At 39.9% G+C, this 16,080-nt stretch overlaps 1 protein-coding gene across 3 annotated transcripts in view; it reads right to left on the reverse strand.

Annotated features, from left to right (window-relative positions):
* Window positions 1-16,080, reverse strand: part of GRIP2 (glutamate receptor interacting protein 2) — a 2,580,489-nt gene that overhangs the window by 1,869,373 nt on the left and 695,036 nt on the right. The window lies entirely within an intron of this gene.

Here is a 16,080-nt window from a genome sequence, read left to right on the forward strand (position 1 = left end):
ACAGGCTTAAAGCAGATGGCCTATGCTGACCATCTAAAAAAACACCAGCTATACTCTTGTCGCATATCGTCTCCTCAGAGTTGATCTCTGCTTAACATACAAGGCCATGTCAAACCCAGAGCTGTTGGACATGCTACACTTAAAGAAATCCCAATCCCTCAGAGACGCATGCTCCAGGGATCTAAACCTTGTCATCACAATGAACAAAACATGCTGGAGGAATAGGTTCCTGACCCAGAGACTCCCCAGACTCTGGAACAGACTGCCCGTACATGTCAAGCAGAGTGCCTCTTTGGACCTCTTCAAAGGGAACCTTGACGATTGGATGGGATATGGAAAATTCACCACAGGGATCACGTCAGTCGCCCTGCTAGACAGGGGTCTAGGGAAGTAAATATTGTGGGAAGATATAGCCAGGGAATTGTTATGGATAGGCTTGTATAGGCCCCTAGGGCCGATAGCCTAGTACCAACCTATGAATCACATTGGAGGGTACAAATTTCTATTAAAAGAAATGGTTAACCTTCATTTTATCCTTTGTCCATCTATAGGATCAACCACTGGGGAATAATCTCATCTGCCATTGTATAACTTCATCTTGGTTATTTTCATTTGTCATAATGTTAAGCAGTTAAATTGGAAAGATGTTTATTGCTGAAATAGGCTTGTAGGCAAGTAGCTGTCCTTGAGGAACACTTTAAATCTAGCTAGTTCATAGGTTAGTACTGCCCTTGCAAACCATTTTAAGCCTAGCCAAATTATCTCTTGTGAGACTCAAACCCTGCACCTTGTGTTTGTAAGGCAAACACTTTAACCATTAGGCCATCCTCCCAACCCTCGTTTCCCTTATGGTACTTGAATTAACCATTTGCTACATGGCAACAGGGGGTTGCGTCAACTATCATCACCTCTCTTGATTCAGTACTACTCTTCTACCTTCAACAGGCATGCCTGACTGTCATGTCTTCTCTCATGTAGCTCAGCTAACTCTCGTCTTCTTGACTAGACATCTGGGTTTCCTCTTTCCCTCTTCCCGTCTCTCCCACTTCTTCACAATATAATTTCCGATTTCCTACATGTGACTGAAACACACATCTGTTCTCCCTGACATTTTCCACTGTACCACTACTCTGTTCTTCATGACATTTTTCTTAACTATGGTTACTCTGGTTTCTGCTCTACTGTCATAATTTCTTCATCTGTCCCACAGTGTGCATCCTACCACCTGTCTTAGCCACTTCATCTCAATCACTCCAAGCTTCAACCACTCTGCCTTCACTGCTCAGGCTTCCAAGACCTTGGTTTGGGCAGTCCTGTAAAGATTCTACTTTCTCAGTTAGATTTTCTTTATGTACAGCTTCTCCACTAGATGTTATACTGCAAACATCAAGTTAGTTGTTCTGTATTCTCGTCTGAATCCAAACTGCTCACCTCCGAATTTATTTTACCACTCTGTATACTCGTTTATCAATCACCCTCTTCAGCACTTTCATGCAGTGTGATGGACGTTTTATGCCTCTGTACTCCCCACAGTTGTGAATGTTCCTTTTGTTCTTGTACACTGGCGCTATAAAGCGTATTCTCCATTTATTGGGGATACACTTTTCTCTCCATACAGTAAGTCCCCACAGGAGCCAGTCCTTCCTTAACGCGCCCTGCATCTTCTTCATCTGCTGCTTTCCCCAGACTTCATTTTTCTTAGTTCTGGCAATTCTTCTGCTAGGGTGTGATCTTCCTTCTCTTTCATTGTAGGCTGTATAGGAGGAAATACAGTTTCTGCGGATTGTTCTTCAGTCAAACTGGTGGAAGAATTTCTTCCATCCACTGGACTGGCGAGCAGATTTTGGCTGGTGTCCATTATCAATGCTGTATGACGAGTCTTCTTTATCCTTCTCTCTTTGCCTTATAAACTGATAGAGAGTTTCTTTCTGCCATTTGCTGAGTTACTTTTGAAAGTCTTTCCGGACACACTGCTTTTCGCATTGCGAGTGCTCTTAGCCTGGTTCCTTTTTTTCCTGCATTCCTCCTTTCTTCATTTTATCACAAGCTTTCCTTATGTACCTTATTTCCATACCAGTTTTAAAACACTGTCATTTTTCTTCAGCCCCACATATTTCTCCTCTTCCTGATATGTTAGAATCCAGAGAATTTTAATGATGTCCTCTTATTCACTCCACACAACTTCCATGTCTTCAACCTAGTGTCTGTTGACTTTAGAGCCTTCTCTGATCACGGCTTCCAGCTGATTGTGGTCACCAGTGTTTTATAATAGAAAGCAACAGTGTCACATGGGATGGCTTTGCACTAGGTTTATACACCAATTATTTTTTTTGTGATGTAACTTGTGTCTGCTGAGTTTAAACACATTAGGCAACCCACTATTATGAACAGTGGTATTTTTTGCCAAAACAGACTCATGAACACGTCATAATAAAAAGGGCCTTCTTGGGTTAGGAAAAATATAAAAACGTGCATTCAATTTTGATGAGCCTCAAGACAAAAAATGCTCAACACAATACTCTTATGCATCAGATTTCATATGTGATACATTACCATGCAGGGATACCATATAACTTTACCTTTATTTGTGATGAAATACATTGCTTAGTTATCAGGAAGGATCCCTTAAGCAATAAATTAGAGTTAGATGATGGAAACAAAAAAGACGGGCCTGTCTACAGCCGATTCAGTACTTCCACTTTACCACAAGAGTGTCCCTCCTAGTCCTAAGATGGTTCCTCAGCATTTTAGAAATTAAGACGACTCAAGGTCATTATTCAGGGTCACTGGTATCTCAGCTAGACTGCGACTTGAAAACCTAAATTCTGAACAATATTTTGAAGCTGGAACATATCCAAAGTATAATATTTAGGATTACAGATCCATTATGACCAAGCTAAGGAAAAGAAAAAGAAAAGTGTTCAAGAGACAACTTATTTATTGCAAATGCTAATTAGTCATTGGCCAAGCCATTACTTCCATTTAAAATATTTAACAAACATAGTTCTCTCACCCAAAACTCGGTATACAATCTAGTCACTTAAGCATGTACTTCTATTTTATTACTTTTGTATACAAACATTCCACTTAAAACATCACATTAGATGTACTGCACATGGCAGTTTAGGATATGCAGAGTTACACTTGCACTGTAAAGCATTTATTTTGAAAGCCCTTCTAAATTTAATAATTGTACTTTTAGGTGACCTGGAAATCTCTCTACTTCAAGTCAATGTAAATAAGACACAAATGGTCGAACAACTTTCAGTAGATTCATTAGTTATATAGAATAATCTCATTCAACATAGAGTAACTTTTACAAACACTAAAGGTTCCCATTTTTCTACATCTATGCTACTATGAAGATTGCCCAGAAATATCAAATACAGTAGTAGAGAGTCGATTATCCAAACTAATTGGGATCTAGGGTAGTTTGGATAATCAAACATACTGTACAACTGAATCGGATAAAAAAACTTCTAAAATCTTGTTTTTTTCTGCATGCAGGAATATACTTTTCAACCATTCACCGATTCCAATGGACAAAGAATATTTTTTCATACATGAGCTGACTACAAGCTCAAAACACATGGTCAAGCAATTACGTGTAATGTTTACATTTTCAGATTTTTATGATTTTTCCTACCCGAAAACTTTGGAAGGCTGGTTCTGATAATTGATGTTTCTGATAAATCAACTTTCTACTGTACCGTCTTAAGACAGTGGAGTGATGAGTCTACAATCTTGTTGGATGTCTTCCAAGATCTAACTCCAATGTTAAAATATCAACTTATTTTGAAGCAAACATTGATGAGCTCCATTCAACATACCAACTGTAAAATATTACCTCCAGAAACATTCACATTTCCTCCTTCCATCACATTCATAAAAGAACAGAGTTTATAAAATTATCTAAAATGTAATATTTACCACAGTGTACAGTTAATATATTTAAATTATGTTTGAAATAAAAATAAGTTATTTCTGGAATTATATGAAGAAACGCAGAACTGGGATGCAAAGCGCTATCAATTTTAAAAGCCTCAGTATGTGCTATACACACTTCAAAAATAGAAAACCTTTACATTAAAATGGCTACACAAAGTTTTTCTTACTCCGCAGTAGGGAAGTACTATGACCATCTTTAATCAAGTAGCAGTATTTGACAATGCAACACAAAGCCATTTCATACCAAAAAATATAACTTTCCTGGATAGTATTCACCATCATAGGCCGTAAATGTATCACTGTTACTCCTTTCTCAGGAACAGCAAAGTTTTTAAAAAAAAGTCTATGAAATAGCATTAGCCATCTGTTCTTTTTAATACTCTCAGCTCCTTTATTATACAGGAGGCCGGACAATTTTAATTATGACTATAAATGGTTTACATCTGTAATAACATGCAGAAATACTTCACTTCCTCCCCTCCATGTAACATACCTATACAATACTTTACCTGGTTTACATCTGTAATAACATGCAGAAATACTTCACTTCCTCCCCTCCATGTAACATACCTATACAATACTTTACCTGGTTTCCCCATATCTACAGCTAGAGTGTGACATTTGTCCTGGTTTTCTGTACATCTTCCTTATGTTCCTTGCCATAGTTCTTTTTCTCAATTGTTTCTTTTTCTATACATCTTTCTCGATACACTAACAACTTCTTTCTTCTTCTTCTTCTTTTGGCTTTTCCTGGTTAGGGGTCACAACAGCGGATCACCTGTCCGCTCATGATTGGCAGTGGAGTTTTATGGTGTCGAGTTGCCAGCCCAGCGCCCAACCTTCCACAGAAGGCACACACATGCACACACTCACACCTAGGGCCAATTTAGAGTGTCCAATCCACCTACAGCATGTCTTTGGTATGTGGGAGGAAACCGGAGCACCCGGAGGAAACCCACGCGACCACAGGGAGGACATGCAGACTCCGCACAGAAGGCGCCCCAGCCAAGGATCGAACCGGAGTACCTCTTGCTGTGAGGCAGCAATGCTAACCACTGCACCACCGTGGCCGCCCTCCCTACCGTGGTTCTCAATACACTAACAGTTTTATAAAAGTAAATATAAAAAAAGGGAACAAATATGGAGATTCACTTTAGTGGAATTTAACTGAATTGGTTCCAATATTTCCCAAATCTATTTCTTGAATGATAAATGTTGAAAATGAAAGATACATATTAAACAAAAAAATATCCTTGTTTTCCCGCTTTTCTGAACTAGAATAGTCCAGTCTTCAGATTTTGCTGATCTCTGGGCTTTGTCTTGGTTCCTGTGCTATCCATACCCTTAATTGGATAAGAGGAAGCTTCTTTGTTTCACCAGTGGGAGTGGGGAGCACTGAGCAACCTATTTGTCCCTAGAGGATTGGTTCCAGCCCAGAAACTTGTAGTTTATTGGCCATTTTGGGTCAATTCCTGGCTCTTTTCAACCCCCTGCTATAAAGCCCGCTTTTGCGCGTTTTAAGTTGCTCATAGAGCAGCGCCGGTTAATCAAGTTATTTCTGGCTCCGTAAAGTCTGCTCTTCAATTTTTCCCTTAGAACTGTTCTACTTGCAATCTATACAGCCTATACTCTTATCTGAAAAGCTCAGCACTTGCTCCTAAAGCATTTCTTTATACAAGTAAAGCACTCTTAAACAAAAGAAAGTACTTCATTCACCTAAATTCCCTTGAGTACCCATTTCCCTATAGGTCCTTTCTGACTCAGTTACACAGCAATCTTTTTCACTATTTCTGGCATGTCGAAGGGTCAGTTGCTAGCGTCCTCTCCTGTTCAGCTGGTGAATCTGGGAATCTTGAGGCAATGTTACAATTGCCTCATGTACACAGACAACCCTCTCCTCCTCCCAACAAATACAAATATATGCGAGAGATGCAACTATATAGCCAAACTGGAGGCTGAGCTCCCTCAATTCAGTACTGGCAAGACCAGTCAGGAGGAGAAGGTAACCATGCACACCACAAACCCAGTCTCACATAGAACTATCACAATTGCAAACCAAACACAAACACACAAAAACATACTGAGCGCTGATTAAAAATCTACCAAAACAACAGAGGCCTCCAAAGCAGACACCCAAGCAACCGCCATCTCAAGACATAGCACATGCAACACATAGTTCACATAGTCAGTGTGCTAAACAGTCACAGCCCTTAAGGTCAAACAACATGCCAGACACACTTGTAATAGGTGACTCCATAGTCAGACACACTGACGTACCGCTCACCAGACTGAACAAGGAGAGGGTCACAGTAAGCTGCCTGTCGGGAGCTAGAATCCGCCACATAACACAAGCACTCAGGTCACTCCACAGCAAGTACAAATATGACTCAGTCATTGTACATGCCGGTGTGAATGACCTGAGACGTACCTCCCTGGACTACATGAAAAGAGACAGAGGAGCTCTCTGATTATGTAGCCCAGGCCGGTATGACCCTGACCCTGAGCAGCATCTTACCCTCACCAAGAATGATGCCACAGTACAAAGACAAAATGATCAGTTTTAACAATAGGCTTAATTACTGGTGTCATTCTAAGGGGATCCAATGTCTGTCTGCTTGGGATGACATGCTTGACAAGCCACGCTGCTTCGCAAGGGACGGCTTGCACCTGTCACCCCTGGGCTTCCGGATATTGGCCAAGGCTCTTGCCACCCCATAGTGCCTTTTAGGCAAGGCTCAAAGGACAAACCTACCTCCCTAGAAAACACAAGTGGAAAAAAACTAAGGGTAATGCTGCTCAATGCCAGAAGTCTAAACCTCAAGATGCATGCCCTCGAAGCCCTTCTCAGTATGGAGAACATCGATGTCTGTGCAGTGACTGAAACCTGGTTCAAGGCTCCTGAGAGCACCCCAGCACTATCAGGTTTTACCTCATATCATGCTTTCCGGCCCCAAAACTTGGACCGAACCACAAAAGGAGGGGGAGTATACATATTCATCAAAGATACCCACACCTCCAGGTTAGTGGCAACGCACGAAGCATTGGAGACCATCCAGGTACAACTAACCATAGGCAAAACTGCCTTACAGTTTGTAGCATTCTACAGACCACCCTCTCAGACTCAGGAACCCCACACAGCCTTCCTGAAGACACTAGAGTGTATGAATGTCTCTCCAAATACCATTATATTGGGAGACTTCAACTACCCAAACATAGACTGGGAACATTACTCAAGCCCCAACACCCTAGCCCAAAGGTTCCTAGAAATCATAAACTCAAATGCAATGGAACAACTGGTCACTATTCCCACAAGAGGAGACAATATACTAGACCTGATCATTACAAACATGGGGACAAAATGCTCCACACTGGAAGTATATCCCTCTTTGGTAAGATCAGACTATAAATTAATCTCACTGGAAATCCACATCCCGCCCCCACCCCCTGCACAAAAGACCACAGTGAAGAACTTCTCAAAAGCCAACTTCACACTTCTTAAGACTGAAATGGTATCCTTCAAGGCCCCTGGGCTAGTGGAAACCACAACCCACACTGCTGAATCCTTCGCAAATGCCTTCTACGGGCACCTTCAAGAATGCATGGATCATGCAATCCCAAATAAAACCAAGACCCATTCCCCCAAAGGCAGGCGCCTGGTCTGGTGGACCCCAGCCATAAACAAACTCTACAACAGGAGGAGGAAGCTACTACATGACAGAGCAAAATCCCTAAAAGGGAAGGCATCTCTGATCAGTACTAGCAAAAAACTACGATCACTCATAAAATCATCCAAGGCCAACTTTGAGAGAAAAATCGCAAAAGACACAAAAGACAATCACAAGGCCTTCTTTAGCTATGTTAGAAACCTGGGTGGAAACTCCCAGATATGCTCAGAGTTAGTCCAAAATGATACAAAATACACTGAACCCACTGACATTGCCAACATTCTGGCAGACAGGTTCAGTGCAAATTTCTCCTCCCCCTCCCCCCCAAAAGGAGAAATAACTATCCCAGCAGAGTGTAACCTCCCTAATATCTCAGATGCCCAGGTGAGAGCCGCCCTCTCTAAAGCTAAAAACACAGCATCAATGAGACCAGACGGTGTCCCGGGCTGTGTGCTACATGAACTCCAAGAGGAACTAAACCCACACATAAGGCTACTGTTTAATCTTAGCCTTACTACAGGATACGTACCCAAAGAGTGGCGTACGGCGACAGTGGTACCACTTCACAAAGGCGGTGCTTCTACGGACCCTGGAAATTTCCGCCCCATAAGCTTGACGAGCCTGGTCTGCAAAGCTATGGAGAGGATCATTATGGAACTCATAAACAAAGACATTGGGGACCTACAGACATTGGATCCTACCCAATTTGGCTTTGTCAAAGGCAGATCCTGCCTTTTGAACTTGATCGACTTTTTTGAAACAGTCACTAAGGCCATTGATGAGGGTAAGGCAGTTCACACAGCCTACCTTGACCTTGCAAAAACCTTTGACACAATACCCCACTCGGGCATCATAGACAAACTCACCAGCTTAAATGTAAACTCATATGTCACAAGATGGGTTGCAAACTGGCTCAGTGACAGAACCCACAGGGTCAGAGTTGCTGGAGCTATGTCAGACTCTAAGCCAGTCACAAGCGGTGTCCCACAGGGCTCAGTCCTGGGACCCCTCTTGTTCGGCATTTATTTTTCCGAGGTACAGGCAAACATAGGAGGATTGTGGCTGACAAAGTTCACAGATGACTGCAAACTGGGCGCCATAATTGATACTCCAGTGGACACAAACATCCTTCAGAGAGGCCTCATAGAAATGGATAATTGGTGCCAAAGCCATGGCCTTAAGCTGAATGCCAAAAAATGTATAGTCATACCCTTTGGGAAAAACAAGGTACCCACAAATTACCACATAGGTGGTAATCCATTAAGTACGGAAGAGGTAATCAGGGACCTTGGGACCCAGGTTGACAGTAACCTCTCATTTGACACTCACATTGCCAAAGTGGTTAGGAAGACCTTCTATATTGCCCACCTTATCATGAAGGGTTTCACATCTAGATCAAGAGAGGTCATTGTGCCCCTGTACTCTTCTCTTATCAGGCCAATGATTGAGTACAATGCCCCATTTGGGATGTATCTTACCCGTCACCTACAGCAGTTGGAAAGACCCCAAAAGTTCCTCACCAAGAGGATAAAGGGTCTTAAACATATGTCATATGCTGCCCGACTGAAAAAACTCCAGCTCTATTCAGTCGCATACCGCCTACTCAGAGGTGATCTGTGCCTGATGTACAAGGCCATGTCCAATCCGGAATTAATGGACATGCTCCACCTCAGTAAATCCAAATCCACCAGAGCCACGAGAGCAAGAGACTTAAACCTCAACACAGAAATAAATAGGACGTGCTGGAGGGACAGATTCCTAACCCAGAGGCTCCCTACACTCTGGAACAGAATCCCAATCCATGTTAGGAAGAGCCCCTCACTGACTCTATTCAAGAGAAATCTTGATGAGTGGATGGGAGATCGTAGGTTTACCCCGGGGGTCATCTCTGTGTCACTACTAGACAGAGGCACAGTAAACTAAACCCTAAAAGGGCGTAGTATTCTCATCCTAAGGGGTGGTGAAAGCCACACACACTCTGGCAAGGCTTATAAATGCCCTAGGGCAGATAGCCTAGTACGAACCTATGAACCTATGAACATCTGTTTCCATCATAAAGACTACAGTTATCTATTTGATTTCACATATGCTAGGTTTATGTTATTCTTTCTTTACATTTATCACACTGCTTTTCAAAATCCAACAAAAAGAACTATGGAAGCTCTATTCAAACCTAGTAATGAAGTAAAAGTAACCATAAACCTACTTGGTAGGCCAACATCACTATGGCAACAATGCCAAACCAACACATCTGATAATGTGTTAGTCACAGCTGACTCCATACGGACACAATGATACTGCACTTAGACTAAGCAAGGATGGGAATGATAGTAAGCTGCATCTCATGAGCCAAGATCTGCCATCTAACCTGAGCAAGTCCTTTCACCTGAGGGACATACATGACTTAGTCATTGTACATGTGGATCATATGAAGAGACGCATGATGGAGCTCTCAGAATGCATGTCTAAGGCTGGTATGAAACTCGTCTCGAGCAGCATCCCACCATCATCAAGAATGATCATTTGTTTGCATCATACAAAGTACTAACTATTGGATTTGTTATCAATGTCATTCTAAGGGAATCTATATCAATCTGGGACAAAATGATAGTCATCCCTTCCTGCTTTGATAGGAATGGCCTGCACCTTTTTCCTCATGGCTTTTTTTTTTTTTGTTATATACTGGCCAAAACATTTTCTTTCCTCTTAGTGCCTTTTTAGACCAGGTTAGTCTCTTCAAGCTGCCATTATACTTAAACAAAATCAAAGTTATATGAAAGTTAGTACTGCTCAACACTAGAAGTCTAAAGAAGTTGTTGCACTCCTTAACGGCCTTCCTGATCTTGAAAATATAGATAACTGCATAATTTCTGAAGCATGCATTTACTTTAGTGATAGTACCTGTAGATCAGAGTGCATGTGCTGTGTGTACCGTATCTTTAAGAAGCGTGTCAAGACATTGCGTGCATGTATAAATGGTGAGCACGTACCATTCCTAGTGCCATTTTGAGAATGCAGCCAGAGAGTAAGCATGTATGATTTCAGCAGTTAGCTTGTATACAAGTTACTTAAGTTAAAGTCAGTTAACTTCTATTGTGATGTGTTTGTATAAAATAAAGCTGCTTGAACAAGACTCTTCTATCGCGTCCATGATAGGACAGCAAGAGTACCCCTGCAATTCCTGGTTTCAGAGCCACCACTGAAAATGACTGCTTTCTTGGGGGGGGGTGGGGGGTTGTGTATACATCTTTTCCCAAGAAGCCAAATCACATCTATACTCATAAGGTAGGACCAGTTACCTTGCACTCCTCCATATCCTACCATCAAGAAAAATAACACATCATAGTCCACTATTATACTCCCTCCTCCATGTCAGTTTCAACCCATGCAGCATATCAAACTAAACTGTAGTCTCTCCCCACTGAGATCAACACTATCCTCCTGGAGGATTTCAACTATACTTCATTAACTAGGAAATGTACAGGACCACAAATAAGTACTTGCAATGCTTCCTAGATTTCACAAATGCTAGCTCCTCCTGCACAGGCTCATAGACAATTAGTCTGCAGATTACTACATATTTAGCCAATACCTAGACAGCGACGAAAGGTGAGAATCAAACTCCTGTACTTGGCATCTGAGAGTTAAACACCTTAATTATGCCAACACTCAAAGTTCATGTCTACAGTAGGTGATAAAAAATACTGGATGCAGTCCTCATATAGCGCCAGCATGCTCCAGCATCTACAGTCGACCCATCATTGGACCACCATTCAGTAATATTCACTATGAAGGTAAAATCTGATTTTCTATCAAACCATTCCGCCTTTAGAAACTATTCTGAGGCAAATAGCTGATAACCGTAGGACCTTTAATTATCCTCATTCCCTCAATGATCGCCTCACACACTGCTACATTAGTAGGCAATTTCTCTATGCTCATCTAAAAGCATGCATTGAGGCACTGGTCCCCCCCAGACACAAATACTAAATTCAGCAATAAACCCCATTTGGAGGAACCCTACTACAAACAATACAATAAGAGGAAGAACCTAATTGTCCATAAAAAACAAAAACAAAAAAATAATAATACCCCAACCTCTAAAAGTGAGCTCAAAAACATTAAAAATGAGAAGCAAAATCAAATCCTTCAAAAGCAAGTATGACATTAAAATTGGCACCTGTTAAGGGCAACCACAAAGTTGTCTTCAGCTATGTCAAACCTCAGAAGGGATACCCAACAATGCACTGAGCATAATCACCTCATTTTCATCCCCAGATGCCATGGCAAACATTATCAACAGATAAATTTAGTTCAGACATTGCACCCTTATCTCCCACTAAACTTCCTCCAACATACCAGCATGGCCACATTCCCCATCAGATGGGCTCAGAGAAAGTCCTGACAGCTCTCCTTCAAGGTTAAAAGCACTAGCTCCATGGGTTCAGACAATGTGTCAACATGCCTTCTTGTCAGCATGAAGTACAACCTTATGGACTTGTTATAAAACTGTATGATCGCAGCCTCTCCATTGGATTCAGGCCAGAGATCTGCTGTAGTCATTACACTTCATAAGGGAGGACTTGCCACTCACCTGGAAATTATGGAACTACAAGTCTCACCAACCTTCTCTCTAATGCAGTGGGATCATATCATTATGGAACCTATTAGCAATAATATCATCAGTCTACAATCCCTTTACCCAAATTAGGCTGGGATCTTCAAAAAGTTTATCTTTGCTCCTAAACTTGGAGGACATTTATAAACAGGTCACTGATGTACTGAGCACAGGAAAAGTGTTTCACATTGCTTTCCTCAACCTGGCCAAAGCTTTTGACACCGTCCCACATTCTGGCTTTATTGACAAGCTACTAAATGTAATCCCCTATGTTACCCACTGGGGTAGCAAACTGACTTACTGACAAAGCCAAATCGACAAGTGTAGGAGGTCTAAACTCATTGTAAAGAGTCATTACTAGTGGATTACCTCAGGGATCTATCCTTGGCCCATTTCTCTTAAGTATTTGATGTCAAGATCAATGTCTAGGGTTATGGCTGACTACGTTTGCTCACGACTGCAAGACTCTCCACATTAAATTATTTCTCAAACATCTCTCACTTCTCCCTTCTCCTTTTTTCTTGATTTCCAGCCTGAAAACTCGCTTACCTTTTCCCTCCAGTTAACCCAATGCTAACCTACAGGATCTGGTTCTTCCATCTACTTAAGAAATTGTTAGAATATATGTAATTATGGTCTTAAGCTCTCCATATTATCAAAATGGAAATGTCCTTTATGTTATACATGTTATGTTGTTCTTTTTATCTTTGCTTTCATTATATACTTTTGTACTGCATTGTACATGTAATCTTTGTAAAATACATCTAAATATGAAGCTTTTCTCCCCAGGCCTCCCTCGAAAAGGGGTATGCTAGGCATCCCAGATGGACTATCCAAGTAAACAAATGTTAAATAAAACAAAAATGAAATCATGTCTTTATTTCCCCTTTGCAATTTATTTTTTATGCTCGGAACCCCTTTCGAAAACTAGGCAAGAGTTTCAGTGCTCAAACATTAGTAATATGATTAGTAAAACTCATAAGAGAATTTCTAGAGAGAATTGTGGGGATCCATTGAAATACCCTGGTTAAATGGTTTTAAAAAAGCTTCTTGACAAGCAATGCCAGCTTCTTGATCAAAACTATTTCTAGGTAATCAAGGAACACAATAGTTTTTAAAGTTAATCATATGTCCATGTCTACTACTCAGAAATAATTTACATAGTTTTGTAAGAAGAATAGCTCCATTAATCATCCACTTATTTTCAACAGAAACCATGAAACCATACCTACAACTATCTTTCACATTAAGACAGAGAATGAAAAAAAAAAATTAACATATGCATCTCTGCAAGGGCAGATCAAAATGTGCAAACCAAGACTTATGAAAAAGAAATCGCTCACAAAATACTTAATTTCATTACTTTTGTTGCCAACGCCCTTTTACATCATTTGCATTCTCAAATGGAATAAGTGATGATGAAATTAACTAAATGGGCCACTATTTTCAAATACTTTGCAAATAAGTAGTAGTATTTATTGAACTATATGTGAAGTAAAAAACCATATTGGCAGATACCTTTTCTCATTTAACCATTTTTTCTATGTAAAAAGCTGCACAAATTCATAAAATTGCAGGGACATTAATGTTCAGAACGACCTTCAGAGAGATTTTTGATAAAATAGAGTAAATGCTTCAGTGAAGTTACAATTATGTGAGCAGCACAGTCAGTCAAAAGTAACAAAAATTAGATATTTGTTTTACTTTAGCAGCCAAAGTAGTACACTATTTAAATATGTAGAAACACAAGTCATCAGTGGTAATCCTGAGTGACTCTATTTGCATTTATGCGTTTTGCATTTATAATTAATCTGTCAGGAGTCTAGTCCAGGTATTTGTCTTGCAGAGTCTACCCTATGGGCCACTTGTACAAAAATCTGTCTTTCTCTGAGCACAGTCCTCATGGCAGAAAAAAATAAATATATTGATCCAGTTGCATTTACATTAATCAGTTCATTAGCTAAGGAAAAAATTCCACCACCGATTTGTAAGCCTTTTCCTTTTCAGAGAGCTACATTCATTTATTCCAGAAATATAAAACTTAGTTTACTATCTATGCCATATATAACACTAACTAAGACATGCTTAAAAATAATAGGCCTATTAAATATCCTTGCTGCTATTCAGTTCTACTGTAGTTAGCAGAACAGTATCCTACATCTTCAGCCAATTCTCTGCTTATTTAGTAGCCAGAGAATCAAAATTCCTTCATCCTAGGGACCTAGAACTAAACGCATTTATCAAAAAAACATTATCAGTCTGGCAGCTAGTGCAGAGGACTAAGGTTCTAAGCTGTCAAAGAGCCGCTTCCTATACTCAAGGATACACGCTTTGATTCCTTTCACCTCCATTAGCCTGCATTACGACTCTGAGTAAGTCATTTAACCAGAAAAAGTGACAAGTCTGACCAGTGGGCATATCTGGTTAACAAATATATCAAATAAAATAAGAAACTTTAAGCATTAAGTGCTCCTGAATGAAAAGCTGAACTCAAGTTTTGCAAGAAGAGTGTTTCTATTATCACAATACAGTACTTGCATATACTAGTGTAGGGGTAAATGCAAGGTGACATGTTCAAGACTTAATATTGCTTATTCTGTTTCTGTGAAGTGTTATCTAACATACATGTAACATAACTTGTCTCAGAGTTGACAAGCCACACTCTACCATTTTTTATGGCTGCTACTACATAATGCATATAAAAGTTTCTATTTTGCAAAACATATCTAGGTAAACATATACTACATGCTTCTCAGCTGTCCAGAATTCTGCATTATGTCCCAGATTTTGCCTCAAAGTTTTGTCCTATCTCTTGTAAAAGTTTTGATTTCATGGTACATCACAAATAATTATTCACCCAGTAATGACAGGCATTAAATTACCCAATGATGCAAAACCCTTTGTTTTATTAGCTCAAGTAAATTAGATTAATCCACAGCAAAAAACAGCAATGAAGCAACCAGGCAGTTCCTTGTTCTCCTTTTTCATAAATTTATTAAGGCAATGTCAGAATAGGTAAGCGCTTTCACTAATGAGCTTCTTCAGACCATCTAACAAACATCAAAAGTCCTCTACATTTCTAAAATTCATTATCCAATCACAGCTAACCCTAATTAATCAAAAAGTTTTTCAAAGTTTCATTTTAAAGCGCTCTAAAAATACACACTTTAAAAACATAAAATCAATTAAAATTAATTGCTATCACAACTACAAATAAAGTCATAAAAATCTATACATTATATATATTCTATTTCTGTATGAAGAAGCTCATTAGCGAAAGCACTTACCTATTCTGACATTGCCTTAATAAATTTATGACAAAGCAGAACAAGAAACTTCCTGGTTGCTTCATTGCTGTTTTTTGCTGTGGATTATTGTGTTTCATACCTTTTTGCGACAAAGCTTTTATCCTGTGGTGTACTTTTTGGTTTGTTGTTAAATTAGATTAATATTTAAAAATCATCCATGGTTGGGGTCTTCTGTCCCCTGCAATATTTTGGAGTTTGTCCAAAATTACTGAGCAAAGTTGTTAAAGGATATGCTATAGTTTATTTTTCATTTATTTTTTAACTAGCAGGTCACATAAGAGCTTCAAAAACCTGTGTGACGAGGGTTCATTTAATAAGTGATGTACATACTTGTCAGCAGATGTATATTGCTAGCTGTTTTTATAATTATTTGGAAATACCTTAAAGAGGTGTATGACCATTTGTGCTGTACCCATTTGCTGTTATTTCATTCTCAGCAATATTAGATATTCAAATAAAATCACACACTAGTTTTTTTCTTACCCATAAATGCATAAAAATTGCATGTGGCGGTACCGGGAGGGATAGGATGATACATTCA

Source organism: Protopterus annectens, chromosome 7.part1 (assembly GCF_019279795.1).
Source record: "Protopterus annectens isolate FY-2018-M chromosome 7.part1, PAN1.0, whole genome shotgun sequence".
NCBI classification, from domain to species: Eukaryota; Metazoa; Chordata; order Ceratodontiformes; family Protopteridae; genus Protopterus; species Protopterus annectens.